We start from the raw sequence: 10890 nt of genomic DNA on the forward strand, positions 1-10890 counted from the left end.
CACCCAAACAAAATTGGCATCTTTTTCCCCCCTACAAACAGCTTTCTTTTGGTGGTATTTGATCACCTCTGTGGTTTATATTTTTTGCGCTATAAACAAAAATAGCGATAATTTTGAAAAATGCAATATTTTGTGCTATAATAAATATCACCAAAAATGTAAAAAAAATTCTCCTCAGTTTAGACCGATAAGCATTCTACTTATTGTTGAATACAAATTTCAAATAAATCGCAATAAGCGTTTGATTGGTTTGCACAAAAGTTAAAGCGTTTACAAAATAGGGGATATTTTTTTGGCATTTTTATAATTTTTTTTACTAGTAATGGCGGCGATGAGCCATTTGTTCGTGACTGCGACATTATGGCGGACACATCGGACACTTGACACATTTTTGGGACCATTGTCATTTTCACAGCGAAAAGTGCTATAAAAATGCACTGATTACTTTGAAAATGAAAATAGCAGTGAAGGGGTTAACCACTAGGGGCGCTAGGAATTGTGTGCCCTAAGGGAGTGATTCTTACTGTAGGGGGCATGGCTGCAGGTTTGATGTCACTGATCGTCGTTCCCTATATCAGGGAACAGACGATCAGTGACACTGCCACACAGAACAGGGAAGGCATATTAACACACCTCTCTCCGTTCTTCAGCTTTTGTGACCTGATAGCGGAGCTTTGGAGCGGATTGCAAGCACTTTCCCGGCAGCGCGCTCCACGGCTGGGCTCTTAAAGGCGACGTACAGGTACGTGCTTGTGCCCAGCCGCGCCATTCTGCCAACGTATATTGGCGCTAGGCAGTCCTTAAGTTGTTAATAAAAAACAAGTTGGGACTTTAAATGAAGCACCTGGGGAAAGTGCTTCCATCCCCGACAGTAAGAGGGGGGAATTTGGGACTTTAGATGAGACAGTTGACAGGTAGGGGATGAGTTAGAAAAGATAAATTAATTACAAGTATATAGTACTGATGCCTCACAATGTGAAAAGTAGCATGAGCACATGACATAACCTACATAGTATATGTACATAACAGTCAACATGATAAAAGTTGGTAATAGCAAATGAAATTGTATGGACTAGACAATACATCGCAACGGGGTATAAATGTGTATACAATTGATATAACTCATAAATTTGGATAAAGTAAAGTCCTATTAGCAAGTAGCTACATCCTTAGTGCCCAACGCGTTTCTGTGAATACCACTTCATCAGGGGTGGATATTTAATGACATCTGAAATAACAGTATAACATAAGAATTTAATAATGTGCAACCAGCAGACACAGTGTCAGTTCCGGGTACTTACAATATACCAGGTTTCGGTGTGAGTGGGGGCTGGGTCCCAAGAGGTGTCCCTCCCGGGAGCTGAGGTAGCGAAAAATCCAACACATGCAAGGGCGCACCGACACTCCCAGAACGCAAGAAGCCACAAATCACCATGTCCACAGTGTCAGTTCTGGGTACTTACAATATACGAGGTTTCGGTGTGAGTGGGGGCTGGGTCCCAAGAGGTGTCCCTCCCGGGAGCTGAGGTAGCGAAAAATCCAACACATGCAAGGGCGCACCGACACTCCCAGAACGCAAGAAGCCACAAATCACCATGTCCACAGCGTGGTTAGTGGGTGATCAAGGTACAGGGTAAATATCTAAAATGGATGATTAGGTCCATTAGGATTAACCAGAAACATCCAAACGGTGAGTAAAGGAATGCTGAAACCTTTTTAACTTGGATCAGAATTGTTACCTTTGATGTACCATATAAAAGGATCTTACATAACCGCGGCATTTACACGTAGGTGAAGGGCTGCTTCTGGGAGGAAGCCTTATTGCATCCCGCACGTGCCGACGATCACCACCAGTGTCACGCTCACCGAACATTACATGGGGCGGAAACATAGCCTGGGCGGTGTACAGAGTACAGACCTGCCTACAGCAGTAAGTGGTTAATGAGTGCACAGACAGCAATACAAACTGACAAGCCTTTTATATCCTTTGCACTTTAATCAAAACTAAAAATTCTGCCTTTACTTTTACTTCAAGGATAACGTATACAAGAGCCCTTTCACACTGAGGCGCTGCAAAAACGCTCTAAAAAGCCTTTGGCACTATTACCGCATTTTTAGGGTGCTAGTGGTAAAATTAATGCAACGCTGCAGGCTTTTTAACAGCGTTTTTCCAACGTTATTCAAGCATTGGCTATATCAGTCCTGCTGTTGAAGATGCTCTTTTTTGCTTGCATATTTACATTTTTGGGAAATCATGTGACTTTTCTACAGCTCAGCGCGGATTATAGGCGCTATTGAGGCATTTTTACAGCGCTTTCAATTCATTTCAATGAAGAGGGACGTTTGGAGCATTTTTTTAGCACCCAAAAGCTGCTCCAAAGATGCTGCTTGCAGGACCTCAACGCCCTAGTGTGAAAGAGTCTATTGAGAGCATTTTATGAGCGCTTTAAGAGCGCTATTTTTAACGCTAAAATGCTGTAAAATGCTCCAGTGCGAAAGGGCTCTTCATTACAAATTTATTAGGCTTCCTAGTAATAGTGTTTTCCCAAAACCTTTGTTTTTCTGTAGGGTTAGGGAATGTCATAAACCTCAAATACCAATAATCCACTTTGTTGTTCATGTGTGTTCTGTTTAAAACGCTACATTTAAGGGGTTGTAAAGGTACCATTTTTTTCCTAGCTTACTTTACCTTAGTGCAGTCCTCCTTCACTTACCTCATCCTTCGATTTTTGCTTTTTAATGTCCTTTCTGAGAAATCCTCACTTCCTGTTCTGTCTAACTCCACACAGTAATGCAAGGCTTTCTCTCTGGTGAGGAGTGTCATGCTTACCCCTCCCTTGAACTACGGGAGAGTCAGGACGCCCTCTACGTTGCAGATGGAAAAAGGAGCTGTGTGTTAGAGAGCGTCCCGACTCCTGTAGTCCAAAGGAGGGGGCGAGCACGACACTCCACACCAGGGAGAAAGCCTTGCATGACAGACAGAAGTACAGGAAGTGAGAATTTCTAAGAAATAAGGACATTTAAAAGCAAAATGGAAGGATGAGGCAAGTCAAGGAGGACTGCACTACGGTAAAGGAAGCCATTTAGGGGGGAAAAAAAAAAAGTGTACCTTTACAACCCCCTTAAGCATCAACATACCTCCTAAGGCCTCTTTCACACTTGCAAAAGGGTTGTGGGTGGGAGAAGTTGTCCCTGGAAAGCAAAAACGAGAGGAGGGTCAACAGCTTTGCGGTATAAAAATATTTAGACTACTGATGAAAAAGGGGTACACACCGAGTTATGGTATATGCAAGGAAACACTATCCAAATCAGAAAAGGTCTTCTCACTATACCCAACCATATAAAATACCATACTGCAGTAAACAACGTTATCTTTAAAATACAGCGCACTTCAACAGGCAAAACAGTCTGTCCTCCAGGTGGAGGTAGCACATAATGCTACCTATTATACTATTTATCCGGATGCAAAGCCTAGTATTAGCCGATTGTGCAAGTATCAAAATAATCATGCAATGATATTTGCAGGATTGTGTCCACAGCACAAAATAATCTTGATAAGTCAAGGGATATCAATGAATCCTACATCCACAGACGTTGGGTCAAAACCAGTGGCCCGTATATTCGTGCCAAACATTTAAGCATGTTCAAAATCACTGGAACTCAAAATTATACATTCCGTTTTGATTAAGCACAATGTCATGTGACACCGCATGGAAAAGGATCTCAATGGATGAGCAGGACCACCACACTGACCAAGACCGATAGCGTATGAAAGATCACCGATATCACACAGACCAATTAGACCTCCACAGTCACAGAGAAACAGATACTAGAGTTGAAAATGAAAAGCTGCACAGCAGGGCTCTCACCACTTGGATCGGTCACTGCATTCAGCCAAAGGTAGATTCAGTCTCTGTAGTCCCAATGAGCTCTTCACATGGTGGCCATGAAGCTACTCTGTGGCGGCTCAAAGCTGCATGGTATTTTAACTTGTGCGACTTGTCCTGCAACTTGGGACTGCAAAGTTACATGACAAGTTGTACCCCATGATTTCTAATGAGTACCATTCATATCTATGCGACTTCAAGTCGCACAGACTTAAAAATAGTCCCTGTACTACTTTAGTCTGACTTTAATGCGAGTTGAGGTCCATAAAATTGAAGTCTACACAGGCATTCTCTGAAATCGCTGCAAAATCATTGCCGCAAAGTCACGGTAAAATCGATGCAGTCACAGCAGTGTGAAAGGGGCCTTAGACAGTGTATCACCCACCCTTATACCACAGAGGCATGGTGGCACCTCCAGAAGCAGGCAAGCATTTCACTCCAGCATCCATAGCTAAAATGGTGGACTAAGAAAATTGGGTTCCAGTCACTTTAGTCATTTTTAATAAGTTATTTTGGAACAGACAAATTCAAGGATTAGGGTTCCCAGATACCAAGCAGATCACTCACACTCTGAGAGCCAGATCCATGTCCAGCTTCACAGTGTCAGAATCAAAGCGATAAATCCTTTTTTTAAACAAACATGTTATACTTGCCAGCCTGGATCCTCCCCTGCTCAGGTCCCCCACTGGCACTCCTAGCCCCTCCCTCTTGCCAAGTGCCCCTAGAGCAAGCTGCTTGCAATGTGGGCACCCCAGGCAGACTTGCTTCCAAGCCACGGCTATGCATGTCCATTCACACAGCCACAGCTCACCTCGCTGCCCTCTCTCCTCATTGGCTTATTTTCTGGGTTTTATAGCATGCACAAGGGTAAAAATGCTTGAGCCTTTAGAACCACTTTAGGTCGACACTGTAGGCAGTACATTAGCATGTAAACAGACTTTTCCCATTTCCAAGGCTTAATGTTTCCTCCCCGAAGTGATTCACCAGGCCCTGAGAAACTAGCCCCCTCCCTCACCTTTCTCCAGCAAGGATCTTCCCCTGGGTCTCCTTGGCACAGCTTTGTCCAGCACCAAGCAGGACAGCTCCAGTACCACTTCAGGCCTAGCTCCAACATTCAGCACATGGTAGGTCCCACACAGGCTATGAGGCCCAATAGAGCTCAATCCAGAAGCACCACCCCAGCGCCTCAGTCCAGGGTTAGAGAGCGAGCACAAAGCCTGTCCCAAATATTTATATTCTCCCCCAGAATGCATCAGTGGCCTGAACCTCCTACCAAGTATGCCGATGGAAATCTAAATATTTATAACTTGTACAGTCTACCATTGACACCTACTGGAAGCAGTAATAAATCACAACCCAACCGAAGTTAAAGAAAATTGAAAACCTACACAATCAGTCTGGGCTTACTACCACCCAGGCAACCTAAAAGTAGATAGAAGCTCCTGTTTAGGACAGGGTGGCTACACAAGGCATAAAAAAAAAAAAGAAACATTTTATTTTTATTTTTTAAAGTCAGCAGCTACCATCAAAAAAAGGGACACTTACCTGTCCAGAGCCTTGCGGCTTCACTGCCAGGTTCCCTACTGCGTATGTGCGAGTAGCGTGGTGCACAGTCACTGGTCCCTGCTCTCTCCTGGGAACAGTGCGTTTCCCAGAAGACAGCAGATTGCATCAAGGTGAAAAAATAATTTCCTTTACAACTGCTTTTACATAGGCTCTATTGTTTTAGGCTCAATGCACACAGAAGCTGATAAACTGCAGTTTATTGGTGTTTTTTTAACCACTTAAGGACCTTGCCTGTTTTTCAGATTTGGTCTTTACAGGATTAGGAGATTTTTTTGGCTAGAAAATTACTTCGAACCCCCAAACATTATATATATATTTTTCTAACACCCTAGAGAATAAAATGGCAGTCATTGCAATACTTTATCACACCGTATTTGCGCAGCAGTCTTACAAGCGCACTTTTTGGGAAAAAAAAAACTTCCTTAAAAATCTCCATAGGCGACCTACAAAAAAATATATAGGTTGCATCGTATGAGTTACATAGGAGGTCTAGGGCTAGAATTGCTCTCGCTCCAACGATCGCGGTGATACCTCACTTGTGTGGTTTGAACACAGTTTTCATATGCGGGCGCTACTCACGTATGTGTTCGCTTCTGAGAGGAAGCTCGTCGGGACGCTTTAAAATAATTTTTTTGTTTTATTTATTTTATTAATTTTTACATAAAAAAAATGGAAGTGTCACTTTTATTCCTATTACAAGGAATGTAAACATCCCTTGTATTAGAAAAAGGCATGACAAGTTCTCTTAAATATGAGATCCAGGGTCAAAAAAACCTCAGATCTCATATTTAGACTAAAATTAAAAAAATTTCAAATTGGTCATTTGAAAAAATAACAGAAAAATATGCCTTTAAGAAGCATGGGCGGAAGTGACGTTTTGACGACCCCTCCACCCTGCTATGGAGCCGGGTGGGGGGCCCATCTTGCCCTCACTTGTATCCCAGCAGGACACGATCGCCTCCGCAGCTGCTGACGGCTCCGGTAAACGACGGAGGGCGCCCCCTCACGCCGCCAACTGTTCTCGCAGCGAATCCACCGTTATCGTTAACAGGACCGCTCACAGGAACGATGGATATCTTGTTGTAGCAGCGGTTGCTGCCGTTACCTTGATATTTAACACAAACCGCCCATAAACTGAACTCTGGTAGCCTATGTGCCCATGCACACAAGCTTTGGAGTATATTGGCTTTTTTGTGAACACCCGAAATTTGCCCTTAAATGCGCAGTTTCTCAGAAAAAAAAAAAAGCACACAACTTTTTTTATCCATTGAAAAAAGAAAAAGCTAAAAAACGCTACACTGATAAAAGCTATTGCATAAACACTAAAAACATTGAAAGGCTCCTTGCAAAGCTACTGCCGTTTTTTGCCTGCCGCCTGAAAAAAAGTCCCGGACCTTTTTTTCAGGCGGCTTTCGGCATAGGAGATGTGAACCATCTCCATAGAGGGGGTGAAGGCTGCATTCAAATCGTGGTACAAAACGCCGCTATTTGTCGCCCCAATTCGCAGGACAAAACGCCGCGATTTTGTACGCCGAGGTGTGAATGCAGCCTAAATATACCAAGCTGTTTAGCGAAAAATGGCAGTTAGAGGGTTGAGACAGAGCGTATGGCATTGACTTACGTATTTATGTAAAACCATTATCCCAAAAGGTATTAAATATATATATATATTTTTTTTAATTTAAGGCCTCATGCACACTAGACATTTAATGTCTTTACAGCAACTGTTTTTGGCAGTAGATGTTTTTTCTACAGTTATTAAACTCTCCATCGTGTTATCCTATGTGTTCATGCGCACACAGGCTGTTTGACACATGGGGAGGAGCATATACAACATAGGAAGTCTAAAATTATTATGTGACAGTCAAAAAATAAAATTAAACCCAAACACTTATAAATTTGAGCCTGCCCCATTCCCAAACAAACTCACATGTTGGGGGGCGCCTGCGTATGAAAACATCACTTGTAACATACTGTCAGTGTTTGGGTAGCAGGGATACACACCTTGGATAAGTATATGCAGGTGGTAAATTCAGCACAGCTTCCACAAACATGATGGAAAATATAAAGTCCAATAACCAAAGTCAAAAGAAGCAGCTCAAGCAACAAATGTTAGGCAACCACCTCACATGGCAAAGATCAAGTGCACACTGAAAGCAGATTGTTCTGGGAGCTCTCAGCTTTATAGTGATTAAACAGGAAGTGACCTCAGGAGGGTGTGGTGGAAGTGATGTAATTGCTGTCTATAACAGGAAGCACTTCAATGCTGCCTGCTTGATAGAAGGATGCCATCAGACATGTGCTAGAAGCCTTGCTATACTCTACCAACAAGAGTGTCATGGACTTCCATGCTGCAAGTGTGCGGGCCACTGCAGTTGGTACAGGTAGGTTGCGGGTTGTGACACATACATATCATGCACGCTGGAAGGAGAGAAATGCTTCTAGGGTCATTATTCATGGTTAAAAGTAGAGATGGGCTGAACACCTACCCCCCCCCCCCCCCCATTGGTTTCCTTCAGAACAGAGAAAAAGTTCTGGCCTGAATGGCAAACCTTGTTAAAGTCAATGGGACCTGAACTTGAAAAATGGTCTCCATTTTGAAGGCCTATATGTAAGTTATGGGGTACTGGGTATCAATGCAAATACTGGACCAGGGATTTAATAATGCTTAAAGTGCAACAATAAAAATTCCCTTAAATATAGTGCCTGGGGGGTCCCCTTGGGCACCTTTCACACTACTGTGACTTCAAAGTTGCTAAATATTGCTGCAATTTTAGTTATTTTGCAGCTGCGATTTTGATGCAAATTTGCCTTGAGGTCTATAAACCTGAACTTGCATCAAAGTCGGACCAAAGTAGTGCATTAGTACTACTACAAGTCATACTAATATGCATGGTTGTTATTGGAAATGATGGGAAATTACTTGTCATGCTACTTTGCAGTCCCAAATTGTGGGAAAAGTCGTACAAGTGTGAAAGGGGCCTTGGTCTGCCTGTTATGTGGTAAATCGGTACCGTGTATAGAACCTGCTGCAGCAACAATTTGTTATAAAGGAAAAAAATTAATGAAATGACTTTTAAATTGCCGACAATACAATACCATTACTGTTCGAGAAAAAAATGTTTAAAAACTGTGTGGGCCCTTTGGGTCGGATATGGCTTTAACCACTTACCCCCCGGACCATATTGCTGCCCAAAGACCAGAGTACTTTTTGCGATTCGGGACTGCGTCGCTTTAACAGACAATTGCGCGGTCGTGCGACGTGGCTCCCAAACAAAATTGGCGTCCTTTTTTTCCCACAAATAGAGCTTTCTTTTGGTGGTATTTGATCACCTCTGCGTTTTTTATTTTTTGCGCTATAAACAAAAATAGAGCGACAATTTTGAAAAAAATGAATATTTTTTACTTTTTGCTGTAATAAATATCCCCCAAAAATATATAAAAAAACATTTTTTTTCCTCAGTTTAGGCCGATACGTATTCTTCTACATATTTTTCGTAAAAAAAAATCGCAATAAGCGTTTATTGATTGGTTTGCGCCAAAGTTATAGCGTTTACAAAATAGGGGGTATTTTTATGGCATTTTTATTAATATTTTTTTTACTAGTAATGGCGGCGATCAGCGATTTTTTTTTCGGTATTGCGACATTATGGCGGACACTTCGGACATTTTTGACACATTTTTGGGACCATTGGCATTTTTATAGCGATCAGTGCTATAAAAATGCATTAGATTACTATAAAAATGCCACTGGCAGTGAAGGGGTTAACACTAGGGGGCGGGGAAGGGGTTAAGTATGCCTGGGTGTGTTCTTACTGTGGGGGGGGGGTGGCCTCACTAGGGGAAACACTGATTTTCTGTTCATACATTGTATGAACAGAAAATCAGCATTTCCCCTGCTGACAGGAACGAGAGCTGTGTGTTTACACACACAGCTCCCGTTCCCCGCTCTGTACCGAGCGATCGCGTGTGCCCGGCGGCGATCGCGCCTGCCGGGCACACGCACGGGAGTCGGGGGCGAGCGGGGGGCGCGCGCGCGCGCCCCTAGTGGCGGCTAAAAGGTAGGACGTCCATTTACGTGGTCTCGCCTAGGAGAGCCACCTTGTGGACGTAAAATGACGGTGCGGCGACGGCAAGTGGTTAAAGGAGAACCCCACACCAATTTTTTAAACAGACCCTTATCCAAGCATGCAGGCCAGAAAAGGGGGGGGGGGCGAATGAGCGCCCCCCTCCTGAACCATACCAGGCCACATGCCCTCAACATGGGGGGGGGGGGGGTGCTTTGGGGCCCCTATGTGAATGAAACCTCATTCACATAGGAGGGGCTAGGATTTGGGGGCCCCTTTGTTAAAGGGGCTTCCAGATTACGATAAATCCCCTGCCTGCAGATCCTCACAACCACAGCCCAGAGTTGTGGGGATGAGACCCTTCTCCCCATCAACATGGGGACAAGGTGCTTTAAGATGGTGGTGCAGAGCCCCCCTTCTCCAAACCACCCACCCCCCCATGTTGAGGCCATGTGGTCTGGTATGGTTCAGGAGGAGTGGGCCTAGTATGGATTGGGGGGCCCCCACATTGTTTTTTACATTTTAGCATTGCGGAGGGCTGGTATGTATTGGGGGGGCAGCCATGCATTTTTTTACTTTTTCATTGCCAGCAAAAAAAATATTATTCAGCGGGGAAGCACATTGACAGCTGACGCATTGCAGGGCATTCGCTGAACAGGCAATGTTCGGCCCAAACCATTTGCCCGACTCTTAAGAGTTAAAGGAGTTATATATTCCGAAATGACTGTTACAGGGTATAGAGACATAATAGTTAACTGATTCCTTTTAAAAGCAATTAAAAATAGATATAAATCAATCATCTAATGTACCTGTAGTTTCGTTTTTGCATGTTTCCTGCCTCTCTGCTGTACAGAGCCAATACAGGGCAGTGATGGTTTGGAAAACGAAACCGATTGGTGCTGAGGGGTTTTAGAAACCAGTAATCACACCTCGAAGTTAGTGACCACAGAGAGAAAGCTCCCAGTACTGTGGTTATCAGAAAACAGACAACCAGGAAGTGTGGAGATCAGAGAAGAATTACAGCAACTTGAGAGCAAAAACTAACAATGAGAACATGAAAACAGCACTGCATTAACCACTTGCTTACTGGGCACATAAACCCCCTTCGTTCCCAGGCGAAATCTCAGCGTCCGGCACTGCGTCGCTTTAACTGACAATTGCGCGGTCGTGCGACGTGGCTCCCAAACAAAATTGGCGTCCTTTTTTCCCCACAAATAGAGCTTTCTTTTGGTGGTATTTGATCACCTCTGCGGTTTTTATTTTTTGCGCTATAAACAAAAAAAGAGCAACAATTTAAAAAAAATATATATTTTTTTTACTTGTTGCTATAATAAATATCCCAATTTTTTTTTAAAAAACAATTTTTTTTC

General features: G+C 43.4%; 1 protein-coding gene across 1 annotated transcript in view; it reads right to left on the reverse strand.

Annotated features, from left to right (window-relative positions):
- ACSL6 (acyl-CoA synthetase long chain family member 6) overlaps positions 1 to 7615 on the reverse strand; it is a 324620-nt gene extending 317005 nt beyond the window's left edge. The window contains exon 1 of the mRNA XM_040344653.1: positions 7458 to 7615. The gene's annotated coding sequence lies outside the window, so the exon portion shown is untranslated. The remainder of the gene's footprint in view (positions 1 to 7457) is intronic.
- Positions 7616 to 10890: the final 3275 nt, after the last annotated feature.

This window comes from Rana temporaria, chromosome 3 (genome assembly GCF_905171775.1).
Source record: "Rana temporaria chromosome 3, aRanTem1.1, whole genome shotgun sequence".
Classification (NCBI taxonomy): Eukaryota; Metazoa; Chordata; class Amphibia; order Anura; family Ranidae; genus Rana; species Rana temporaria.